Genomic DNA, 18,176 nt, shown 5'->3' with positions numbered 1-18,176 from the left:
TCCTCCCACTAGCCAGGCTCTCTAATAGAGTAACTAACTCCTCCCACTAGCCAGGCTCTCTCATATAGTAACTAACTCCTCCCACTAGCCAGGCTCTCTAATAGAGTAACTAACTCCTCCCACTAGCCAGGCTCTCTCATAGAGTAACTAACTCCTCCCACTAGCCAGGCTCTCTCGTAGAGTAACTAACTCCTCCCACTAGCCAGGCTCTCTCGTAGAGTAACTAACTCCTCCCACTAGCCAGGCTCTCTCGTAGAGTAACTAACTCCTCCCACTAGCCAGGCTCTCTCGTATAGTAACTAACTCCTCCCACTAGCCAGGCTCTCTAATAGAGTAACTAACTCCTCCCACTAGCCAGGCTCTCTCATAGAGTAACTAACTCCTCCCACTAGCCAGGCTCTCTCGTAGAGTAACTAACTCCTCCCACTAGCCAGGCTCTCTCGTATAGTAACTAACTCCTCCCACTAGCCAGGCTCTCTAATAGAGTAACTAACTCCTCCCACTAGCCAGGCTCTCTCATAGAGTAACTAACTCCTCCCACTAGCCAGGCTCTCTCGTAGAGTAACTAACTCCTCCCACTAGCCAGGCTCTCTCGTAGAGTAACTAACTCCTCCCACTAGCCAGGCTCTCTCGTAGAGTAACTAACTCCTCCCACTAGCCAGGCTCTCTCATAGAGTAACTAACTCCTCCCACTAGCCAGGCTCTCTCGTAGAGTAACTAACTCCTCCCACTAGCCAGGCTCTCTCGTAGAGTAACTAACTCCTCCCACTAGCCAGGCTCTCTCGTAGAGTAACTAACTCCTCCCACTAGCCAGGCTCTCTCATAGAGTAACTAACTCCTCCCACTAGCCAGGCTCTCTCGTAGAGTAACTAACTCCTCCCACTAGCCAGGCTCTCTCATATAGTAACTAACTCCTCCCACTAGCCAGGCTCTCTAATAGAGTAACTAACTCCTCCCACTAGCCAGGCTCTCTCATAGAGTAACTAACTCCTCCCACTAGCCAGGCTCTCTCGTAGAGTAACTAACTCCTCCCACTAGCCAGGCTCTCTCGTAGAGTAACTAACTCCTCCCACTAGCCAGGCTCTCTCGTAGAGTAACTAACTCCTCCCACTAGCCAGGCTCTCTCATAGAGTAACTAACTCCTCCCACTAGCCAGGCTCTCTCGTAGAGTAACTAACTCCTCCCACTAGCCAGGCTCACTAATAGAGTAACTAACTCCTCCCACTAGCCAGGCTCTCTCGTAGAGTAACTAACTCCTCCCACTTGCCAGGCTCTCTCGTAGAGTAACTAACTCCTCCCACTAGCCAGGCTCTCTCGTAGAGTAACTAACTCCTCCCACTAGCCAGGCTCTCTCGTATAGTAACTAACTCCTCCCACTAGCCAGGCTCTCTAATAGAGTAACTAACTCCTCCCACTAGCCAGGCTCTCTCATAGAGTAACTAACTCCTCCCACTAGCCAGGCTCTCTCGTAGAGTAACTAACTCCTCCCACTAGCCAGGCTCTCTCGTATAGTAACTAACTCCTCCCACTAGCCAGGCTCTCTAATAGAGTAACTAACTCCTCCCACTAGCCAGGCTCTCTCATAGAGTAACTAACTCCTCCCACTAGCCAGGCTCTCTCGTAGAGTAACTAACTCCTCCCACTAGCCAGGCTCTCTCGTAGAGTAACTAACTCCTCCCACTAGCCAGGCTCTCTCGTAGAGTAACTAACTCCTCCCACTAGCCAGGCTCTCTCATAGAGTAACTAACTCCTCCCACTAGCCAGGCTCTCTCGTAGAGTAACTAACTCCTCCCACTAGCCAGGCTCTCTCGTAGAGTAACTAACTCCTCCCACTAGCCAGGCTCTCTCGTAGAGTAACTAACTCCTCCCACTAGCCAGGCTCTCTCATAGAGTAACTAACTCCTCCCACTAGCCAGGCTCTCTCGTAGAGTAACTAACTCCTCCCACTAGCCAGGCTCTCTAATAGAGTAACTAACTCCTCCCACTAGCCAGGCTCTCTCATATAGTAACTAACTCCTCCCACTAGCCAGGCTCTCTAATAGAGTAACTAACTCCTCCCACTAGCCAGGCTCTCTCATAGAGTAACTAACTCCTCCCACTAGCCAGGCTCTCTCGTAGAGTAACTAACTCCTCCCACTAGCCAGGCTCTCTCGTAGAGTAACTAACTCCTCCCACTAGCCAGGCTCTCTCGTAGAGTAACTAACTCCTCCCACTAGCCAGGCTCTCTCATAGAGTAACTAACTCCTCCCACTAGCCAGGCTCTCTCGTAGAGTAACTAACTCCTCCCACTAGCCAGGCTCACTAATAGAGTAACTAACTCCTCCCACTAGCCAGGCTCTCTCGTAGAGTAACTAACTCCTCCCACTTGCCAGGCTCTCTCGTAGAGTAACTAACTCCTCCCACTAGCCAGGCTCTCTCGTAGAGTAACTAACTCCTCCCACTAGCCAGGCTCTCTCGTAGAGTAACTAACTCCTCCCACTAGCCAGGCTCTCTAATAGAGTAACTAACTCCTCCCACTAGCCAGACTCTCTAATAGAGTAACTAACTCCTCCCACTAGCCAGGCTCTCTCGTAGAGTAACTAACTCCTCCCACTAGCCAGGCTCTCTCGTAGAGTAACTAACTCCTCCCACTAGCCAGGCTCTCTCGTAGAGTAACTAACTCCTCCCGCTAGCCAGGCTCTCTCGTAGAGTAACTAACTCCTCCCACTAGCCAGGCTCTCTCGTAGAGTAACTAACTCCTCCCACTAGCCAGGCTCTCTCATAGAGTAACTAACTCCTCCCACTAGCCAGGCTCTCTCGTAGAGTAACTAACTCCTCCCACTAGCCAGGCTCTCTCGTAGAGTAACTAACTCCTCCCACTAGCCAGGCTCTCTCGTAGAGTAACTAACTCCTCCCACTAGCCAGGCTCTCTAATAGAGTAACTAACTCCTCCCACTAGCCAGGCTCTCTCATATAGTAACTAACTCCTCCCACTAGCCAGGCTCTCTAATAGAGTAACTAACTCCTCCCACTAGCCAGGCTCTCTCATAGAGTAACTAACTCCTCCCACTAGCCAGGCTCTCTCGTAGAGTAACTAACTCCTCCCACTAGCCAGGCTCTCTCGTAGAGTAACTAACTCCTCCCACTAGCCAGGCTCTCTCGTAGAGTAACTAACTCCTCCCACTAGCCAGGCTCTCTCATAGAGTAACTAACTCCTCCCACTAGCCAGGCTCTCTCGTAGAGTAACTAACTCCTCCCACTAGCCAGGCTCTCTAATAGAGTAACTAACTCCTCCCACTAGCCAGGCTCTCTCGTAGAGTAACTAACTCCTCCCACTAGCCAGGCTCTCTCGTAGAGTAACTAACTCCTCCCACTAGCCAGGCTCTCTCGTAGAGTAACTAACTCCTCCCACTAGCCAGGCTCTCTCGTAGAGTAACTAACTCCTCCCACTAGCCAGGCTCTCTAATAGAGTAACTAACTCCTCCCACTAGCCAGACTCTCTAATAGAGTAACTAACTCCTCCCACTAGCCAGGCTCTCTCGTAGAGTAACTAACTCCTCCCACTAGCCAGGCTCTCTCGTAGAGTAACTAACTCCTCCCACTAGCCAGGCTCTCTCGTAGAGTAACTAACTCCTCCCACTAGCCAGGCTCTCTAATAGAGTAACTAACTCCTCCCACTAGCCAGACTCTCTCATAGAGTAACTAACTCCTCCCACTAGCCAGGCTCTCTCGTAGAGTAACTAACTCCTCCCACTAGCCAGGCTCTCTCGTAGAGTAACTAACTCCTCCCACTAGCCAGGCTCTCTCGTAGAGTAACTAACTCCTCCCGCTAGCCAGGCTCTCTCGTAGAGTAACTAACTCCTCCCGCTAGCCAGGCTCTCTCATAGAGTAACTAACTCCTCCCACTAGCCAGGCTCTCTCGTAGAGTAACTAACTCCTCCCGCTAGCCAGGCTCTCTAATAGAGTAACTAACTCCTCCCACTAGCCAGGCTCTCTCATAGAGTAACTAACTCCTCCCACTAGCCAGGCTCTCTCGTAGAGTAACTAACTCCTCCCACTAGCCAGGCTCTCTCATATAGTAACTAACTCCTCCCACTAGCCAGGCTCTCTAATAGAGTAACTAACTCCTCCCACTAGCCAGGCTCTCTCATAGAGTAACTAACTCCTCCCACTAGCCAGGCTCTCTAATAGAGTAACTAACTCCTCCCATTAGCCAGACTCTCTAATAGAGTAACTAACTCCTCCCACTAGCCAGACTCTCTCATAGAGTAACTAACTCCTCCCACTAGCCAGGCTCTCTCATAGAGTAACTAACTCCTCCCACTAGCCAGGCTCTCTCATAGAGTAACTAACTCCTCCCACTAGCCAGGCTCTCTTATAGAGTAACTAACTCCTCCCACTAGCCAGGCTCTCTCATAGAGTAACTAACTCCTCCCACTAGCCAGGCTCTCTCATAGAGTAACTAACTCCTACCACTAGCCAGACTCTCTCATAGAGTAACTAACTCCTCCCACTAGCCAGGCTCTCTCATGGAGTAACTAACTCCTACCACTAGCCAGGCTCTCTCATATAATGTGATATAAATGTATTCTTTGACATGAACAATATATTCACCAAATAATTACAATATTGTGGGGGAAAAAAATGTAAAATGTGATGCCATATTGCTGACTTTTGCTGTTATTCTACATCATGTAGTGCCATACAGGTTGTCTCCTCTGAGGTCGTGACCTGACACAGAGCCATATATAGAGAGAGAGACCAACCAGATCTCTATAGCTCTGATATGACCAGGATCCAGAGAGAGAGACCAACCAGATCTCTATAGCTCTGATATGACCAGGATCCAGAGAGAGACAAACCAGATCTCTCTAGCTCTGATATGACCAGGATCCAGAGAGAGACCAACCAGATCTCTATAGCTCTGATATGACCAGGATCCAGAGAGAGACCACCAGATCTCTATAGCTCTGATATGACCAGGATCCAGAGAGAGACCAACCAGATCTCTATAGCTCTGATATGACCAGGATCCAGAGAGAGAGACCAACCAGATCTCTATAGCTCTGATATGACCAGGATCCAGAGAGAGAGACCAACCAGATCTCAGACATGTCTGTAAAACGCTTCAGTAACTATTTTAACGTAGATGTTTTATGTCTTTGAAAAATAAGGTGGTGAAATGTGGTCCTTTATTTTCTATATCAGCCATCGGTACACAGTATGTCAACACAATGAAAACAGCTCATGGTTCAATGTGAACAAAATATTAGGAACACCTGCTCTTTCCATGACAGACTGACCAGGTGAATCCAGGTGAAAACTATGATCCCTTATTGATGTCACCTGTTAAATCCACTTCAATCAGTGTAGATGAAGAGGAGGAGACGGGTTAAAGAAGGATGTTTAAGCCTTGAGACATGGATTGTGTGTGTGTCCTTCAGAGGGTGAATGATTAGGACAACATATTGAAATGCATTAGAACGGGGTATGGTAGTAGGTACCAGGCGCACCAGTTTGTGTGTCAAGAACTGCAGCGCTGTTGGGTTTTTCACGCTCAACAGTTTCCTGTGTGTGTCAAGAAAGGTCAACCACCCCAAAGGACATCCAGCCAACTTGACAACTGTGGGAAGCATTGGAGTCAACATGGGCCAGCATCCCTGTGGAATGATTTCAACACCTTGTAGAGTCAACATGGGCCAGCATCCCTGTGGAACGATTTCAACACCTTGTAGAGTCCACGCCCGGATATATTGAGGCTGTTCTGAGGGGAAAAAGAGGTGCAACTCAATATTAGGACGTGTTCTTAATGTTTGATATACTCAGTGTAGTATGTAATAACTGGTTTTGCTTCTTTGTTTTTTATTTTTACAATTTGAGCAGTGTTGATATGTAATGATATGGTGTTATCATATGGTGTTATCATATGGTGTTATGATGCGGTGTTATCATATGGTGTTATCATATGGTGTTATGATGCGGTGTTATCATATGGTGTTATCATATGGTGTAATGATATGGTGTTACCATATGGTGTTATCATATGGTGTTATGATGCGGTGTTATCATATGCTGTTATCATATGGTGTAATAATATGGTGTAATGATATGGTGTTATCATATGCTGTTATCATATGGTGTTATCATATGCTGTTATCATATGGTGTAATAATATGGTGTAATGATATGGTGTTATCATATGCTGTTATCATATGGTGTTATCATATGCTGTTATCATATGGTGTAATAATATGGTGTAATGATATGGTGTTATCATATGCTGTTATCATATGGTGTTATCATATGCTGTTATCATATGGTGTTATCATATGGTGTTATGATGCGGTGTTATCATATGCTGTTATCATATGCTGTTATCATATGGTGTTATCATATGGTGTAATAATATGGTGTTATCATATGCTGTTATCATATGGTGTTATCATATGGTGTAATAATATGGTGTTATCATATGCTGTTATCATATGGTGTTATCATATGGTGTAATAATATGCTGTTATCATATGCTGTTATCATATGGTGTTATCATATGGTGTTATAATATGCTGTTATCATATGCTGTTATCATATGGTGTTATCATATGGTGTTATATAGTGTAATAATATGGTGTTCTCATATGGTGTTATCATATGGTGTAATGATATAGTGTTATCAAAGGGTGTTATGATGCGGTGTTATCATATGCTGTTATCATATGGTGTAATAATATGGTGTTATCATATGCTGTTATCATATGGTGTTATCATAGGGTGTTATCATATGGTGTAATGATATAGTGTTATCAAAGGGTGTTATGATGCAGTGTTATCATATGGTGTTATCATAGGGTGTTATCATATGGTGTTATCATAAGGTGTTATGATGCGCTGTTATCATATGCTGTCATCATATGGTGTTATCATATGCTGTTATCATATGGTGTCATCATATGGTGTTATCATATGGTGTTATCATAGGGTGTTATCATATGGTGTAATGATATAGTGTTATCAAAGGGTGTTATGATGCAGTGTTATCATATGGTGTTATCATAGGGTGTTATCATATGGTGTTATCATATGGTGTTATGATGCGCTGTTATCATATGCTGTCATCATATGCTGTCATCATATGGTGTTATCATATGCTGTCATCATATGGTGTTATCATATGCTGTCATCATATGGTGTTATCATATGCTGTTATCATATGGTGTTATCATATGGTGTTATCATATGGTATTATGATGATATTAATAAGCAGTGTTAATAAGGACAAAACAGACCTCGTCGACAAACGGTTGAAAGCAGATGGCTGTGTTAATTTTCTGGTAATTTTCAGACGATTCTCCATGTTGAATCACCAGCTTTTATCGCCACCCAGCAGGGGATCTGCACAGCCGCCGTCCGTTATGTTGTGTATTGTCCTTCAGGATGACATTTCATCTGAGGATCTGGAGTCGTGAGATATAAATAAGATATAAATATAAAACATCCTCTCTTTCTCTTCTACTCTCAAATAGATGTATTGGCTAGAAATATGGTTTTAACATTGTATTTTATAATAACAAGCTTATAAAGGCTCTTTCTTTAAAAAAAAACTATTATTGAGGAGACCAGGTTGTCCAAATGTCTTTTCTTTAATTCTACATTTATAGATTCCCATTCCAAAGTGCCTGTTGGTCACCATACGACAGAAGGCTCCTAGATGTATCTATTTGCTTTATTTCTGCAAAGAACGTGAGGAGTGGAATAGGTTCCTTTCAAATAATGTTTTTTTCTGAAATGATTCCAAAATGTCTGCCAATAAAAAGGACAAAATCTAGAATGGAAATCATAGATCACTGCACTGTATATAATCGTTGTGTCCAAAAATTATTTATTTTCTCTGTATATGAATGTAAAAAATATCTTTATGAACTGAAAAGATATGCTTGTCTGAACTGATGTCATGAAACATGTCTGAACTTGTAGTAGTATTTTATATACTAACCTGTAGTAGTATTATATATACTAACCTGTAGTAATATAATATATACTAACCTGTAGTATTATTATGTATATATATATACACTAACCTGCAGTATTATTATATATACTAACCTGTAGTAGTATTTTATATATATATATATATACTAACCTGCAGTATTATTATATATACTAACCTGTAGTATATATATATATATATATATATATATATATATATATATATATATATATATATATACACTAACCTGCAGTATTATTATATATATATATATATATATATATATACTAACCTGTAGTAGTATTATATATATATATACACATATATATACTAACCTGTAGTAGTATTATATATACTAATCTGTAGTAGTATTATATATACTAACCTGCAGTATTATTATGTATACTAACCTGTAGTATTATATATACTAATCTGTAGTAGTATTATATATACACTAACCTGCAGTATTATTATATATACTAACCTGTAGTATTATTATATATATACTAACCTGTCATATTATATATACAAACCTGTTGTGGTATTATATATACTAACCTGTAGTATTATATATACTAACCTGTAGTATTATTATATATATATATATATATATATATATATATATATATATATACTAACCTGTAGTATTATATATACTAACCTGTAGTATTATTATATATATATATATATATATATATACTAACCTGTAGTATTATTATATATATATACTATCCTGTAGTATTATATATACTAACCTGTAGTATTGTTTTATATATATATATATATATATATATATATATATATATATATACTAACCTGCAGTATTGTTTTATATATATATATACTAACCTGCAGTATTGTTTTATATATATATATATATATATATATATATATATATATATATACTAACCTGTAGGATTCAAATCGAATCAAACTTTGTCACGTGCTGAATACAACAGGTGTAGTAGACCTTACCGTGAAATGCTTACTTACAAGCCCTTATTTATATTTCTTGAACTGAATTGTTGGTTAAGAAGACAATAAAAAGTAACACAATAAAAGAGCAATAATGAAGCTATATACAGGGGGTACTGTAGTATTATATATACTAACCTGTAGTATTATTATTATATATATATATATATATACTAACCTGTAGTATTATATATACTAACCTGTAGTATTATTATATATATATATATATATATATATACTAACCTGTAGTATTATTATATATATATACTATCCTGTAGTATTATATATACTAACCTGTAGTATTGTTTTATATATATATATATATATATATATATATATATATATATATATATATATACTAACCTGCAGTATTGTTTTATATATATATATACTAACCTGCAGTATTGTTTTATATATATATATATATATATATATATATATATATATATATATATACTAACCTGTAGTATTGTTTTATATATATATATATATATATATATATATATACTAACCTGTAGGATTCAAATCGAATCAAACTTTGTCACGTGCTGAATACAACAGGTGTAGTAGACCTTACCGTGAAATGCTTACTTACAAGCCCTTATTTATATTTCTTGAACTGAATTGTTGGTTAAGAAGACAATAAAAAGTAACACAATAAAAGAGCAATAATGAAGCTATATACAGGGGGTACCGGTACCGAGTCAATGTGGAGGCTATATACAGGGGGTACCGGTACCGAGTCAATGTATGGGGTTACAGGTTAGCCGAGGTAATTTGTACATATAGGAAGGGGTAAGGCATAAATAATTAACAGCGAGAAGCAGCAGTGTAAAAACAAAAGGGAGGAGGGAGGGTCAATGTAAATAGTCCAGTGGCCATTTGATTAGTTGTTCAGCAGTCTTATGACTTGGGGGTAGAAGCTGTTAAAGAGCCTTTTGGACCGAGACTTGGTGCTCCGGTACCGCTTGCCGTGCGGTAGCAGAGAGAACAGTCTATGACTTGGGTGACTTGAGTTTTTGACAATTTTATGGGGCCTTTCTCTGACACCACCTGGTATAGAGGTCCTGGATGGCATGAAGCTTGGCCCCAGGATGCTCTCGATGGTGTAGCTGTAGAACTTTTTGAGGATCTGGGGACCCATGACAAATCTTTTCAGTCTCCTGAGAGGGGAAAGGTTTTGTCGTGCCCTCTTCACAACTGTCTTGGTGTGTTTGGACTATGATAGTTTGTTGGTGATGTGAAAACCAAGGAACTTGAAACTCTCGACCCGCTCCACTACAGCCCCGTCGATGTTAATGGGGGCCTGTTCAGCCCTTCTTTTCCTGTAGTCCACGATCAGCTCCTTTGTCTTGCTTACATTGAGGAAGAGGTTGTTGTCCTGGCACCACACTGTCAGATCTATGAGCTATTGCACATGAAAATGTACATGTTCCAAAAGGAATTGCTGACCAAAAAACGCATATTGATACAAATAATTTGAATAAACATTCAAATGTCTCTCCCGTGAAGAGGCGACATACACCTAGTTTCATGAAACAAGTCACATATTTTGTACTGAACAATATAAGTATATTCTATTGATTTCAGATATGCAGCTGTTGGTCACAGATACGTTTAAAAAAGTAAGGGTGTGGATCAGAAAACCAGTCAGTATCTAGTGTGACCACCATTAGCCTCATGCAGCATGACAGCTCCTTCACATTGAGTCGGTCAGGCTGTTGATTGTGGCCTGTGGAATGTTGTCCCACTCCTCTTCAATGACTGCAGTTGCTGGATATTGGAACTGGAACACGCTGTCAAACACATCGATCCAGAGCATCCCAAACATGCTTTAAAACGACGGTGAAGGCGGCTTATGTTAGAGAAATTAACATTAAATTCTCTAGCAACAGCTCTGGTGGACATTCCTGCAGTCAGCATGCCAAATGCACATTCCCTCAAAACTTGTGGCATTGTGTGAAAAAACTGCACATTTTAGAGTGACCATTTATTGTCCCCAGCATAAGGTGCACCTGTGTAATGATCATCTTGTTTAATCAGCTTCTTGATATGCCACACCTGTCAGGTGGATGGATTATCTTGGCAAAGGAGACATGCTCACTAACAGGGATGTAAACTGATTTGGGGCTAAAATGGGAGAGAAATACGTTTGTCGTTTGTGCGTATGGAACATTTCTGGGATCTTTTATTTCAGCTCATGAAACATGGGACCAACACTTTACATGTTGTGTTTATATTTTTGTTTCGTGTAGGATAGTACTGATGATCTAGTAACAGATGGGACCAGGTTACATGTAGAACAGTACTGATGATCTAGTAACAGATGGGACCAGGTTACATGTAGAACAGTACTGATGATCTAGTAACAGATGGGACCAGGTTACATGTAGAACTGTACTGATGATCTAGTAACAGATGGGACCAGGTTACATGTAGAACAGTACTGATCTAGTAACAGATGGTACCAGGTTACATGTAGAACAGTACTGATGATCTAGTAACAGACGGGACCAGGTTACATGTAGAACAGTACTGATCTACTAACAGATGGGACCAGGTTACATGTAGAACTGTACTGATCTACTAACAGATGGGACCAGGTTACATGTAGAACTGTACTGATCTAGTAACAGATGGGACCAGGTTACATGTAGAACAGTACTGATGATCTACTAACAGATGGGACCAGGTTACATGTAGAACAGTACTGATGATCTACTAACAGATGGGACCAGGTTACATGTAGAACAGTACTGATCTAGTAACAGATGGGACCAGGTTACATGTAGAACAGTACTGATGATCTAGTAACAGATGGGACCAGGTTACATGTAGAACAGTACTGATGATCTAGTAACAGATGGGACCAGGTTACATGTAGAACAGTACTGATGATCTACTAACAGATGGGACCAGGTTACATGTAGAACAGTACTGATGATCTAGTAACAGATGGGACCAGGTTACATGTAGAACAGTACTGATGATCTAGTAACAGATGGGACCAGGTTACATGTAGAACAGTACTGATCTAGTAACAGATGGGACCAGGTTACATGTAGAACAGTACTGATGATCTAGTAACAGATGGTACCAGGTTACATGTAGAACAGTACTGATCTAGTAACAGATGGGACCAGGTTACATGTAGAACAGTACTGATGATCTAGTAACAGATGGGACCAGGTTACATGTAGAACAGTACTGATCTAGTAACAGATGGGACCAGGTTACATGTAGAACAGTACTGATGATCTAGTAACAGATGGGACCAGGTTACATGTAGAACAGTACTGATGATCTAGTAACAGATGGTACCAGGTTACATGTAGAACTGTACTGATGATCTAGTAACAGATGGGACCAGGTTACATGTAGAACAGTACTGATGATCTAGTAACAGATGGGACCAGGTTACATGTAGAACAGTACTGATCTAGTAACAGATGGGACCAGGTTACATGTAGAACAGTACTGATCTAGTAACAGATGGGACCAGGTTACATGTAGAACAGTACTGATGATCTAGTAACAGATGGTACCAGGTTACATGTAGAACAGTACTGATGATCTAGTAACAGATGGGACCAGGTTACATGTAGAACTGTACTGATCTACTAACAGATGGTACCAGGTTACATGTAGAACAGTACTGATCTAGTAACAGATGGGACCAGGTTACATGTAGAACAGTACTGATCTAGTAACAGATGGGACCAGGTTACATGTAGAACTGTACTGATGATCTAGTAACAGATGGGACCAGGTTACATGTAGAACTGTACTGATCTAGTAACAGATGGGACCAGGTTACATGTAGAACAGTACTGATGATCTACTAACAGATGGGACCAGGTTACATGTAGAACTGTACTGATGATCTACTAACAGATGGTACCAGGTTACATGTAGAACTGTACTGATGATCTAGTAACAGATGGGACCAGGTTACATGTAGAACAGTACTGATGATCTAGTAACAGATGGTACCAGGTTACATGTAGAACAGTACTGATGATCTAGTAACAGATGGGACCAGGTTACATGTAGAACAGTACTGATGATCTACTAACAGATGGTACCAGGTTACATGTAGAACTGTACTGATGATCTAGTAACAGATGGGACCAGGTTACATGTAGAACAGTACTGATGATCTAGTAACAGATGGGACCAGGTTACATGTAGAACAGTACTGATGATCTACTAACAGATGGGACCAGGTTACATGTAGAACAGTACTGATCTAGTAACAGATGGGACCAGGTTACATGTAGAACAGTACTGATCTAGTAACAGATGGGACCAGGTTACATGTAGAACAGTACTGATGATCTAGTAACAGATGGTACCAGGTTACATGTAGAACTGTACTGATGATCTAGTAACAGATGGTACCAGGTTACATGTAGAACTGTACTGATGATCTAGTAACAGATGGTACCAGGTTACATGTAGAACTGTACTGATGATCTACTAACAGATGGTACCAGGTTACATGTAGAACTGTACTGATGATCTAGTAACAGATGGGACCAGGTTACATGTAGAACAGTACTGATGATCTAGTAACAGATGGGACCAGGTTACATGTAGAACAGTACTGATGATCTACTAACAGATGGGACCAGGTTACATGTAGAACAGTACTGATCTAGTAACAGATGGGACCAGGTTACATGTAGAACAGTACTGATCTAGTAACAGATGGGACCAGGTTACATGTAGAACAGTACTGATGATCTACTAACAGATGGGACCAGGTTACATGTAGAACAGTACTGATCTACTAACAGATGGTACCAGGTTACATGTAGAACAGTACTGATGATCTAGTAACAGATGGGACCAGGTTACATGTAGAACAGTACTGATGATCTAGTAACAGATGGGACCAGGTTACATGTAGAACAGTACTGATGATCTAGTAACAGATGGGACCAGGTTACATGTAGAACTGTACTGATCTAGTAACAGATGGGACCAGGTTACATGTAGAACAGTACTGATGATCTAGTAACAGATGGGACCAGGTTACATGTAGAACAGTACTGATGATCTAGTAACAGATGGGACCAGGTTACATGTAGAACAGTACTGATGATCTAGTAACAGATGGGACCAGGTTACATGTAGAACAGTACTGATGATCTAGTAACAGATGGGACCAGGTTACATGTAGAACTGTACTGATCTAGTAACAGATGGGACCAGGTTACATGTAGAACAGTACTGATGATCTAGTAACAGATGGGACCAGGTTACATGTAGAACAGTACTGATGATCTACTAACAGATGGGACCAGGTTACATGTAGAACAGTACTGATGATCTAGTAACAGATGGGACCAGGTTACATGTAGAACAGTACTGATGATCTAGTAACAGATGGGACCAGGTTACATGTAGAACAGTACTGATGATCTAGTAACAGATGGGACCAGGTTACATGTAGAACAGTACTGATGATCTAGTAACAGATGGGACCAGGTTACATGTAGAACAGTACTGATGATCTAGTAACAGATGGGACCAGGTTACATGTAGAACTGTACTGATCTAGTAACAGATGGGACCAGGTTACATGTAGAACAGTACTGATGATCTAGTAACAGATGGGACCAGGTTACATGTAGAACAGTACTGATTATCTAGTAACAGATGGGACCAGGTTACATGTAGAACAGTACTGATGATCTACTAACAGATGGGACCAGGTTACATGAAGAACAGTACTGATGATCTAGTAACAGATGGGACCAGGTTACATGTAGAACTGTACTGATCTAGTAACAGATGGGACCAGGTTACATGTAGAACAGTACTGATGATCTAGTAACAGATGGGACCAGGTTACATGTAGAACAGTACTGATGATCTAGTAACAGATGGGACCAGGTTACATGTAGAACAGTACTGATCTAGTAACAGATGGGACCAGGTTACATGTAGAACAGTACTGATGATCTAGTAACAGATGGGACCAGGTTACATGTAGAACAGTACTGATGATCTAGTAACAGATGGGACCAGGTTACATGTAGAACAGTACTGATCTAGTAACAGATGGTACCAGGTTACATGTAGAACAGTACTGATGATCTAGTAACAGATGGGACCAGGTTACATGTAGAACAGTACTGATGATCTAGAAACAGATGGGACCAGGTTACATGTAGAACAGTACTGATGATCTACTAACAGATGGGACCAGGTTACATGTAGAACAGTACTGATCTACTAACAGATGGTACCAGGTTACATGTAGAACAGTACTGATCTAGTAACAGATGGTACCAGGTTACATGTAGAACAGTACTGATGATCTAGTAACAGATGGGACCAGGTTACATGTAGAACAGTACTGATCTAGTAACAGATGGGACCAGGTTACATGTAGAACAGTACTGATGATCTAGTAACAGATGGGACCAGGTTACATGTAGAACAGTACTGATCTAGTAACAGATGGGACCAGGTTACATGTAGAACAGTTCTGATGATCTAGTAACAGATGGTACCAGGTTACATGTAGAACTGTACTGATGATCTAGTAACAGATGGGACCAGGTTACATGTAGAACTGTACTGATCTAGTAACAGATGGGACCAGGTTACATGTAGAACAGTACTGATGATCTAGTAACAGATGGGACCAGGTTACATGTAGAACAGTACTGATGATCTAGTAACAGATGGGACCAGGTTACATGTAGAACTGTACTGATGATCTAGTAACAGATGGGACCAGGTTACATGTAGAACAGTACTGATGATCTAGTAACAGATGGGACCAGGTTACATGTAGAACAGTACTGATGATCTAGTAACAGATGGGACCAGGTTACATGTAGAACAGTACTGATGATCTAGTAACAGATGGTACCAGGTTACATGTAGAACAGTACTGATCTAGTAACAGATGGGACCAGGTTACATGTAGAACAGTACTGATGATCTACTAACAGATGGGACCAGGTTACATGTAGAACAGTACTGATGATCTAGTAACAGATGGGACCAGGTTACATGTAGAACAGTACTGATGATCTACTAACAGATGGGACCAGGTTACATGTAGAACAGTACTGATGATCTAGTAACAGATGGTACCAGGTTACATGTAGAACAGTACTGATCTAGTAACAGATGGTACCAGGTTACATGTAGAACAGTACTGATCTAGTAACAGATGGTACCAGGTTACATGTAGAACAGTACTGATCTAGTAACAGATGGTACCAGGTTACATGTAGAACAGTACTGATGATCTAGTAACAGATGGTACCAGGTTCCATGTAGAACAGTACTGATCTAGTAACAGATGGGACCAGGTTACATGTAGAACTGTACTGATGATCTAGTAACAGATGGGACCAGGTTACATGTAGAACAGTACTGATGATCTAGTAACAGATGGGACCAGGTTACATGTAGAACAGTACTGATCTAGTAACAGATGGGACCAGGTTACATGTAGAACAGTACTGATGATCTAGTAACAGATGGGACCAGGTTACATGTAGAACAGTACTGATGATCTAGTAACAGATGGGACCAGGTTACATGTAGAACAGTACTGATCTAGTAACAGATGGTACCAGGTTACATGTAGAACAGTACTGATGATCTAGTAACAGATGGGACCAGGTTACATGTAGAACAGTACTGATGATCTAGAAACAGATGGGACCAGGTTACATGTAGAACAGTACTGATGATCTACTAACAGATGGGACCAGGTTACATGTAGAACAGTACTGATCTACTAACAGATGGTACCAGGTTACATGTAGAACAGTACTGATCTAGTAACAGATGGTACCAGGTTACATGTAGAACAGTACTGATGATCTAGTAACAGATGGGACCAGGTTACATGTAGAACAGTACTGATCTAGTAACAGATGGGACCAGGTTACATGTAGAACAGTACTGATGATCTAGTAACAGATGGGACCAGGTTACATGTAGAACAGTACTGATCTAGTAACAGATGGGACCAGGTTACATGTAGAACAGTTCTGATGATCTAGTAACAGATGGTACCAGGTTACATGTAGAACTGTACTGATGATCTAGTAACAGATGGGACCAGGTTACATGTAGAACTGTACTGATCTAGTAACAGATGGGACCAGGTTACATGTAGAACAGTACTGATGATCTAGTAACAGATGGGACCAGGTTACATGTAGAACAGTACTGATGATCTAGTAACAGATGGGACCAGGTTACATGTAGAACTGTACTGATGATCTAGTAACAGATGGGACCAGGTTACATGTAGAACAGTACTGATGATCTAGTAACAGATGGGACCAGGTTACATGTAGAACAGTACTGATGATCTAGTAACAGATGGGACCAGGTTACATGTAGAACAGTACTGATGATCTAGTAACAGATGGTACCAGGTTACATGTAGAACAGTACTGATCTAGTAACAGATGGGACCAGGTTACATGTAGAACAGTACTGATGATCTACTAACAGATGGGACCAGGTTACATGTAGAACAGTACTGATGATCTAGTAACAGATGGGACCAGGTTACATGTAGAACAGTACTGATGATCTACTAACAGATGGGACCAGGTTACATGTAGAACAGTACTGATGATCTAGTAACAGATGGTACCAGGTTACATGTAGAACAGTACTGATCTAGTAACAGATGGTACCAGGTTACATGTAGAACAGTACTGATCTAGTAACAGATGGTACCAGGTTACATGTAGAACAGTACTGATCTAGTAACAGATGGTACCAGGTTACATGTAGAACAGTACTGATGATCTAGTAACAGATGGTACCAGGTTCCATGTAGAACAGTACTGATCTAGTAACAGATGGGACCAGGTTACATGTAGAACTGTACTGATCTAGTAACAGATGGGACCAGGTTACATGTAGAACTGTACTGATGATCTAGTAACAGATGGTACCAGGTTACATGTAGAACAGTACTGATGATCTAGTAACAGATGGGACCAGGTTACATGTAGAACAGTACTGATGATCTAGTAACAGATGGGACCAGGTTACATGTAGAACAGTACTGATCTAGTAACAGATGGGACCAGGTTACATGTAGAACAGTACTGATGATCTAGTAACAGATGGGACCAGGTTACATGTAGAACAGTACTGATCTAGTAACAGATGGGACCAGGTTACATGTAGAACAGTACTGATGATCTACTAACAGATGGGACCAGGTTACATGTAG

This window comes from Oncorhynchus mykiss, chromosome 28, assembly GCF_057628025.1.
Source record: "Oncorhynchus mykiss isolate SJ-2025 chromosome 28, ASM5762802v1, whole genome shotgun sequence".
NCBI lineage: Eukaryota > Metazoa > Chordata > Actinopteri > Salmoniformes > Salmonidae > Oncorhynchus > Oncorhynchus mykiss.
The sequence above is the reverse complement of the archived record's forward strand: the minus strand, read 5'-3'. Positions refer to the sequence as shown.